Source organism: Lontra canadensis, unplaced genomic scaffold, assembly GCF_010015895.1.
Source record: "Lontra canadensis isolate GAN:19392208 unplaced genomic scaffold, GSC_riverotter_1.0 scaffold49, whole genome shotgun sequence".
Taxonomy (NCBI): domain Eukaryota; kingdom Metazoa; phylum Chordata; class Mammalia; order Carnivora; family Mustelidae; genus Lontra; species Lontra canadensis.
The window spans coordinates 13110954-13120319 of NW_022631043.1; the positions used below are offsets into that span (position 1 = coordinate 13110954).

At 39.3% G+C, this 9366-nt stretch overlaps 1 non-coding gene across 1 annotated transcript; it reads right to left on the reverse strand.

The window, feature by feature from the left end:
* Nucleotides 1-460: 460 nt before the first annotated feature.
* Nucleotides 461-568, reverse strand: LOC116877081. Its single transcript, XR_004384543.1, has one exon. It is a non-coding gene; the product is annotated as a U6 spliceosomal RNA (small nuclear RNA).
* Nucleotides 569-9366: the final 8798 nt, after the last annotated feature.

Below are 9366 nucleotides of genomic sequence, written 5' to 3' on the forward strand. Positions count from 1 at the left end.
CCCTGTCTATGCCCTGGAAACCTTTTTATCTTCTGTTTCTATGAGTTTGGCTACTTTAGATACCTCATATAGATGGGGTCAGATAGTATGCGTCTCTTTGTGACAGTTTATCTCAGCATAATATTCTTAAGAGTCATCTATGGTATGGCATGAAGCAGGATTTCCACTTTTTAACTGAATAATATTGCACTGCATGTGTATATCACATTTTCTTTATCCATTAATTTGTCCATGGATATTTGGATTACTTCTACCTCTTGGCTATTGTGAGTAAGATGCAATGAACTTGGATATACAAACATCTCCTTGAGATCCTAATTTGAATCATTTTGTATATATACCCAGAGGGAGATTACAGGATCATATGGTACTTCTGTTTAATTTTTGAGGAATCTCCATAGCTATTTTCCATAGTGGTTGCACAATTTTTGATTCCCACCAACAGAGCACAAGTGTTCCAAAAAATATGGGATGCCTCATGAATTTGCATGTCATCCTTGCACAGGAGCCATGCTAGTCTCCTCTGTATTGTTCCAATTTTAGTGTATGTTCTGCTGAAGGAAAGAATAAATTAAAAATTTTCAAGATAAACTTCATTTTGTATTATCATTACACTATGTTAGTCACCATACAGTACATCATTAGTTTTTGATGTAGTGTTCCATGATTCATTGTTTACATATGACATGCTGTGCTCCATGCAATACCTGCCCTTCATAATACCCATCACCAGGTTAACCCATCCCCCGATTTCCCTCCCCTCTAAAACCCTCAGTTTCTTTCCCAGAGTCCATAGTCTCTCATGGTTCATCTCCCCATCTGATTCCCCCGCCCCTTCATTTTTCTCTTCCTTCTCCTAATGTCCTTCATGCCATTCCTTATGTTCCACAAATAAGTGAAACCATATGAAAATTGACTTTCTCTGCTTGACTTATTTCACTTGACATAATCTCATCCAGTTCTATCCATGCTGATGCCGAAGTTAAGTATTCATCCTTCCTGATGGCTAAGTAATATTCCATTGTGTATATGGACCATACATATCTTCTTTATCCATTCATCTGTTAAAGGTCATCTCAGCTCTTTTCACAGTTTAGCTATTGTGGACATTGCTGCTATGAACATTGGGGTGTATATGGCCCTTCTTTTCACTACATCTGTATCTTTGAGGTCAGTACCCAGTAATGCAATTGCAGGGTCATAGGGTAGCTCTGTTTTTAATTTTTTGAGGAACCTCCACACTGTTTTCCAAAGTGGCTGCAGTGACTTACATTCCCATGAACAGTGTAAGAGGGTTCCCCTTTCTCCACAACCTCTCTAACATTTATTGTTTCTTGTCTTGTCAATTTTTGCCATTCTAACTGGTGTAAGGTGGTATCTCAATGTGGTTTTGATTTGAATTTCCCTGATGGCTAATGATAATGAACATTTTTTCAATGTGTCTGTTAGCCATTTGTATGTCTTCTTTGGAGAAGTGTCTGTTCATGTCTTCTGCCCATTTTTTACTTATTTGTTTTTGGGTGTTAAGTTTGAGTTCTTTATAAATCTTGGATATCAGCCTTTTTGCCTGTAATGTCATTTGCAAATATCTTCTCCCATTCCTTGGGTTGTCTCTTTGTTTTTCTGACTGTTTCCTTTGTTGTGCAAAAGCTTTTTATCTTGATGAAATCCCAAAAGATCATTTTCGCTTCTGTTTCCTTTGCCTTCAGAGACCTGTCTTGAAAGAAGTTGCTGTGGCCAATGTCACAGAGGTTACTGTTTATGTTCTCCTCTAGGATTTTGATGGATTCCTGTCTCACATTGAGGTCTTTCACCCATTTAGAGTTTATCTTTGCATATGTTGTAAGAGAATGGTTAAGTTTCATTCTTCTGTATATAGCTGTCCAATTTTCCCAGCACCATTTATTGAAGAGATTGTCTTTTTTCCACTGTATATTTTTTCCTACTTTGTCAAAAATTAGTTGACCATAGAGTTGAGGGTCCATATCTGGGCTTTCTATTCTGTTCCATTGGCCTATGTGTCTGTTTTTGTGCCAGTACCATGCTCTCTTAATGATCACAGCTTTGTAATATAGCTAGAAATCAGGCAATATGAGGCCCCCAGCTTTGGTTTTCTTTTTCAGGATTTCCTTGGCAATTCGGGGTCTTTTCTGGTTCCATACAAATTTTAGGATTGTTTGTTCCAGCACTTTGAAAAATGTCATTGGTATTTTGATCAAGATGACGTTGAAAGCATAGATTGCTCTGGGCAGCATAGACATTTTAACAATGTTTATTCTTCCTATCCATTAGCATGGAATGTATTTCCATCTTTTTGCGTCTTCTTCTATTTCTCTTGTGAGTGTTCTATAGTTTCTAGAGTATAGATCCTTTACCTCTTTGGTTAGGTTTATTCCAAGGTATCTTATGATTTTGGTACTATTGTAAATGGAATCAATTCTCTAATTTCTCTTTCTATGGTTACATTGTTAATGTATAAGAAAGCAACTGATTGGGGTGCCTGGGTGGCTCAGTGGGTTAAGCCTCTGCCTTCGGCTCAGGTCATGATCTCAGGGTCCTGGGATAGAGCCCCACATCGGGATCTCTGCACAGCAGGGAGCCTACTCCCCCCTCTCTCTCTGCCTGCCTCTCTGCCTACTTGTGATCTCTCTCTCTCTCTCTCTCTGTTACATAAAGAAATAAAAAATCTTAAAAAAAAAAAAGAAAAGAAAGCAACTGATTTCTGTGCCTTGATTTTGTATCTTGCCATATTATTGAATTGCTGTATGAGTTTTAGTAATTTGGGGGTGGAGATAGAGTTTGACTTCTTTGCTAATTTGAATATCTTTTATTTCTTTTTGTTGTCTGATTGTTGTTGCTAGGACTCCTAGTACTATGTTGAATAATAGTGGTGAGAGTGGACATCCTTGTGTTCCTGATCTTAAGGGAAAGGCTCTCAGCTTTTCCCCACTGAGAATGATACACACTGGGTTTTTCATAGATGGATTTTATGAAATTGAAGAATGTTTCCTCTATCCCTATACTCTGAAGAGTTTTAATCAGGAAAGGATGCTGTATTTTGTCAAATGCTTTTTTCTGCATTAATTGAGAGGACTATGTGGTCCTTGTGTCTTCTCTTATTTATGGGTTCTATCACACGATTGATTTGTGAATGCTGAACCACCCTTGCGTCCCAGGGATAAATCTCACCTGGTCATGGTAAATAATCCCTTTAATGTACTGTTGGATCCTATTAGCTAGAATCTTGTTGAGAATTTTGGCATCAATATTCATCAGGGCTATTGTTCTGAAATTCTCCTTTTTGATGGGTTCTTTGCCAGGTTTGGGGATCAAGGTAATGCTGGCTTCGTAGCCTAAGTCTAGAAGTTTTCCTTCTATTTCTGTTTTTGAAACAACTTCAGGAGAATAGATATTATTTCTTCTTTGAATGTTTGGTAGAATTCCCAAGGAATCCATAAGTCCCTGGACACTTGTTTTTAGACTTGTTTTTTGCATTCTGCTTCAATCTTGTTACTGGCTATTGGTCTATTCAGGTTGTCAATCTCTTCCTTTTTCAGTCTTGGTAGTTTATAGGTTTTCAGGAATGCATCTATTTCTTCCAGGTTGCTTAATTTATTGGCATATAGCTGTTGATAGTAATTTCTGATAATTGTGTCTATTTCTTTGACGTTAGTCGTGATCACACCCCTTTCATTCATAATTTTATTAATTTGGGTCCTTTCTCCTTTTTTTTAGATAAGTCTTTATTTGGATAAGTCTAGCCAGTGGTTCACTGGTCTTATTAATTCTGTCAGAGAACCAGCTTCTGGTTTCATTGATGTGTTCTACTGCATTTCTGGTTTCTAATTCATTGATCTTTGCTCTAATCTTAATTATTTCCCTTCACGTGCATGGGTTAGGCTTAAATTTGTTGTTGATTCTCCACTTCTTTAAGGTGTAAAGATAGTTTGTGTATTCTGGATTTTTCTACTTTTTTGAGAAAGGCTTGGATGGCTATGTATTTCCTCCTTAAGACCACCTTTGCTGTATTCCATAGGTTTTGGACCAATGTGTTTTCATTCTCACTGGTTTCATGAATTGTTTAAGTACTTCTTTGATTTCCTGGCTGACCCAAACATTCTTAAGCAGGATGGTCGTTAGCTTCCAAGTGTTTGAATTTCTTCCAAACTTTTTCTTGTGAATAACATCCAGTTTCAAAGGACTGTGGTCTAGGAATATGTAGGGAATAATCTCAACATTTTGGTATTGGTTGAGACCTGATTTGTGACACAGTATGTGGTCTATTCTGGAGAAAGTTTCATGTACACTCGAGAAGAATGAGTATTTTGTTGTTTTAGGGTGGAATGTTTTGTATATACCTATGAGTCCATCTGGTCCTGTGTGTCATTCAAAGCTCTTGTTTCTTTGTTGATTTTCTGCTTAAATGATCTATTGCTGAGAATGGAGTGTTGAGGTCTCCTACTATTAACATTATTATCAGTATGCCTCTATTTTGGTTAACCGTTGGCTTATGTAGTTGGTGCTCCCATGTTGGGGGCATAGATATTTACAATTGTTAGATCTTCTTGTTGGATAGACCCTTTAAGAATGATATAGTGTCCTTCTATATCTCTAACTACAGTCTTTAGTTTAAAATCTAATTTTTCTGATATGAAAATTGCTATCCCAGCTTTCTTTTGAGGTCGATTGGCATGGCTCCCTCCCTTCACTTTCAGTCTGGTTGTATCTTTAGGTTCAAAATGAGTCTCTTGTAGATAGCATATGGATGGGTCCTGTCTTTTTAACCAATCTGCAACTCTGCCATTTTATAGGAGCATTTAGGCCATTCCCATTAAGGAAAGATGATTTTATTTTCATCATGTTGCCTGTGAAGTCCTTGTTTCTATAGATTTTCTCCATTAACTTCTGTTCTATATCACTCTTGGGGTCTTTCTCCTTTTATAGAACCCCCCTTAATATTTCTTGCCGGCTTACTGGTCACATATTCTTTCAGTCTCTGGAAGTCCTAGAAACTCATTATCTCTCCATTCATTATGAATGACAGCCTTGCTGGATAAAGAATTCTTGGTTGCATGTTCTTCTCATTTAGGACCTTAAATATGTCTTGCCAGCCCTTTCTGGCTTGCCAGATCTCTGTGGACAGGCTGACATTATTCTTGATTCCCTCCCTCCATATGTAAGGAATCTCTTCCCCCTAACTGCCTTTAAGATGGTTTCCTTGATTCTAGGATTTGTGAGTTTTACCATTACATGCCAGGGCATCTGTCTGTTCTTGACCTTGGGGGGCGTCCTCTCTACCTCTAGGACAAAAATGCTTGTTTCATTTCCCAGATTAGGGAAGCTCTCAGCTACAATTTGCTCAAATATATCTTCTAGTCCTCTCTCTCTCTCTCCACCCTCTCAGGGATCCCAATAATTCTGACATTAGAACATCTCATGGTGTCATTTATTTCTCTTATTCTGTTTTCATGGATTTTAAGCTGTTTGTTCCAGGCCTCCTCTTGTTCCTTCTTTTCTATCAGTTTGTCTTCTAAATTACTTATTCATTCTTCTGCCTCATTTACCTTAGCTGTTAGATATCTAGATTAGATTGGATCTCATTGATAGCATTTTTAAGTTTTGCCAGATCAGCATTCATTTCTGCCCTTAGAGAATCTATGTTGCCATTAATGATTTTCTCCATTATAGCTATTGTTTTCATAACTGTTACCCTGAAGTCTATTTCCAACATCTTGCTTATATCCATATCCATTAGTTCTGTGGTAGAGGTCACCTCTGTGGTAGAGGTCTGAGTCTTTCCTATGTTGGGGGCATCTTCTCTTAGTCATTTTGTTGAGGGGTGGTTGAGGGAATATACAAAGTTCAAATTATTGACCACAACCCAAGCAAGATGCACCTGTTTTTTATGGACCTTAAAGACCTCTTGTTCTTCCAGCCTGTCTTCTGGGGGAGGGGCCTGTCTTGTTCTTACTCAGGCCACCCTATGCGGCAGAGTTGTCCTGCCCCCTGTTGGGGGTGGGGGGTAGGTTCAGCAAAAACCGGTTTTGGGGGTATTTTTTCTCTGGCAGCTTTCCCTGGTGGCTTTCTGCCTCTCTTCTGAGAGTTAGAGCAGAAATGACTGTATCCAAACCTCTGTCTCAGAACAGAGAGATCATAGTCTGTTCTACAGTAAGCTCTCCAGTCCACACTGTCTGTTTCTGTCTGTGCTGCTAAAAACCACAACATCCTAGGTTATGCACCCCACAGCAGCATTCCCAGCCCTCACTTCCAGGTCCAGGCATATCTCTGTCCTTTGTTCTTCTAAAACCGCCAGCCACCCCCCAGTTCATAAGCATGCCCCTGCAGCTCCAGGTTTTAGTCTGGAGGGCTTCCCTAAAGTCCTTTCCATGCTGCTGCTGGTCTGAGGGTCTGTGCCTGGTCCCCAGCACAGGATGTTTTGCATTCCAGTGGCACAGGATCCTGGAGGCTCCATCTCTCTTCCATTTATCTTCCAATATCTGTTCACAGAATCATGTCTCCCCTTTTCATACCTTGAGACCAACCACCTGAGATATTCTGTTTTTAGAGATCCAGATATATATTCTTACATCACAGGCTGATTTTGTGCATGTTCAGAATGCTGATAGATATCCAGCTCAATTCAGAGGACCAGTTGATATAGGGTCTCCTACTCCTCTGCCATGTTTGCATCTCCCCTCAAGATAACTTTCATAACTTATTAACAAATATCATGGGAGTGGCAGATTTTTTCCCCCAAATTTATAAAAACTGCATGTTTGCATAATTCATTTCAAAAGGAATCAGATCAATTGTCAAGGGAAAGTTATGAATAGGGAGCCCTCAAAATGTAGTCACAGACCAGACCATCAACCTCATCTGAGAACTTGTTAGAAATGCAGATTCTGAGGCCCTACTCTAGCTGTAATTACTGACTCAGAAATTCTGTAAGATCCAGCAACTTGTGTTCTAAAAGCCTTCCAGCAGGGGGTACCTGGGTGGCACAATTGGTTAAGCAGTTGACTCCTGATTTCAGCTCATGTCATGACTCCAGGGTCCTGGGCCCCATGGCAGGCTCTGTGCTCAACAGGGAGTCTGCTTGAATTCTTTCTCTCTCCCTCTGCCCTCCCCCCAGCCCCCACTCATGCTTGCTAGCATGCTGTCTCTGTCTAAAATAAACAAATAAATCTTTTTAAAATAAATAAATAAAAGATTTCTAGCAGCTACTGAAACACTAATGTTTGAAATGCTCTTTATGTTATGATTTTATGGATTTTAAAAATAATCCTAAGCACTAATACCTTTTCTATTGATGCTGGTAATGTCAATAAATTTATTTCTTTTGGAGTTCTGTTTTTGTTTTTGATTTTGATTTTAGTTGTTTGTTTGGTAAAGCAACCTTATTGTAAACATCAGTGACTTCAGGATTAAAAACAGACTTAGGCAGTAGTTTAGCCTATAAACTGTAACTATATTGTCGGTCATGGTGTCTTCTGTAAGGTGGGGAGATTAGGTCAAAGATGGTGACATCTGCCCTACAAGCCATCACCACTTTTCTAGAACCCTAGGGAGACATTGCTAATTAATCAAAACACTCTATCCCACCCAGTCCACACAGATGGAGTCCTAGAACACTTCTTAACACAGCCTTATGAAAGAACTAGACTTATGTCACAAGATGAAACCCATATCTGGTGAGATAATCTTTACTGTCTCATCTAGCTATGTCCTCAAGAATATGGACTCCAAACACTTTCCATTCAAGGATATTCTCTAGAGCTGTAAATACTCAGTGAGCGTAGTTTCCTCAATAATAAACTACTACTAATGTTATCTACTTTGTGAGGTTTTTAGAAAGATTAAAAGAAATGTTATATTTGAACCAGCTAGATCAGTGGCAAACACAAAGTTTTTAAATATCGTTAAACCTTAATTCTTGCATTCTTTACATTTTTTGCTGACCCCTCGCCTTACCCTTGACCAGCAACTCCAAATGAGAGAGCTCAGTGCTGCTCTGAGAAGCATGAGTGCTCCTTGTACTGACCTGGCAATAATGAGGATTGACTGATTCCTTAGCCTTTGCTTCTATACAGTGTTTCCCTCATCATTCTGCTTACCCGGTCTACACAGTGATTGAACTAGTGCCTTTGGGTGAAAAAGGAGCCCTTTTATTTCTTATTTAATCTACTCTCACAATAGCAAAATCAAAATAATTATCTTATCCACTACAAAACCAAACTCCACATGCATATAAACAACGTTTTCAAGCTAACAAAGGAAGATGTTAATGAGCAGATTTCCCTTCTGGATTAGATGTGAAGAAGTTAAGAATTATTGAGGACCATGCCTGCACATAAGCTGTTAGCCAATTTGCTGTTCTGATTTATTCCACACAAAAAATCTTTAAGATATGCATATCTACAGAGGCACCTGGGTGGCTCAGTGGGTTAAGCCTCTGCCTTCAGCTCAGGTCATTATCTCAGGGTCCTGGGATCGAGCCCTGCATCAGGCTTTCTGTTCAGCAGAGAGTCTCCTTGCCTCACTCTCTGCCTGCCTCTCTGCCTACTTGTGATCTCTATCTGTCAGATAAATAAATAAAATCTTTAAAAAAAAGATATGCATAACTACATTGTTTACAGATATGATGTACAGATATGAAAACTGAGATTTAGAAAAGTTAAGAAATGTAACCAAAGAGACACCTGGATGGCTCAGTCAGTTAAGTAGCTGCTTTTGGCTCAGGTCATGATATTTGGGTCTTCAGATAGAGCCCCACATCAGGCTTCCTGCTTAGCAGGGAGTCTACTTCTCTCTCTCTTTCACTCTTCCCCTCCCGACTGCCCATTCTCTCTCTCTCTCTCAAATTAAAAAAAAAAAAAAAGCTTAAAAAAAAAAAAGAAATGTAACTGAAGTCATAGGCTTAAGAGAAGGATCAGCTACCTAATTTACTGCAGATCATGAAGCCAAGCACAGGGACCTCTGTGGCTATTTAGGATTTAGGCTATTGCACAGGTTGTATATTCATGAAACTGGCCTTTGTTATACCACAAAAGGTTCCAAAACCTGTATCATTTTTCTGTTCCATCACATGGGAGAGCCAAGTAACTCAGCAGGAAGTATACCTTAGAACTCTGGCCTTGGAAAGAGGGTTAAGAGCTACAGGGATTCAGAACAAGACCCAGAGATAATCCAGTCAGCTTCATGGCTTTGGTGAGGCTTAGTTCTGATCACGAGGAGAAGCCTGAGTAGACGAGGCAGCACTGGATTTGAGTCCAAAAACCTGGGTTCAGGTCCTGCCTTGGAAACATTATTTGCACAAACTTAAGCAAGTCATCCAGCCCTCCTAAGCCTCTGTCTCTTCCACTGAAG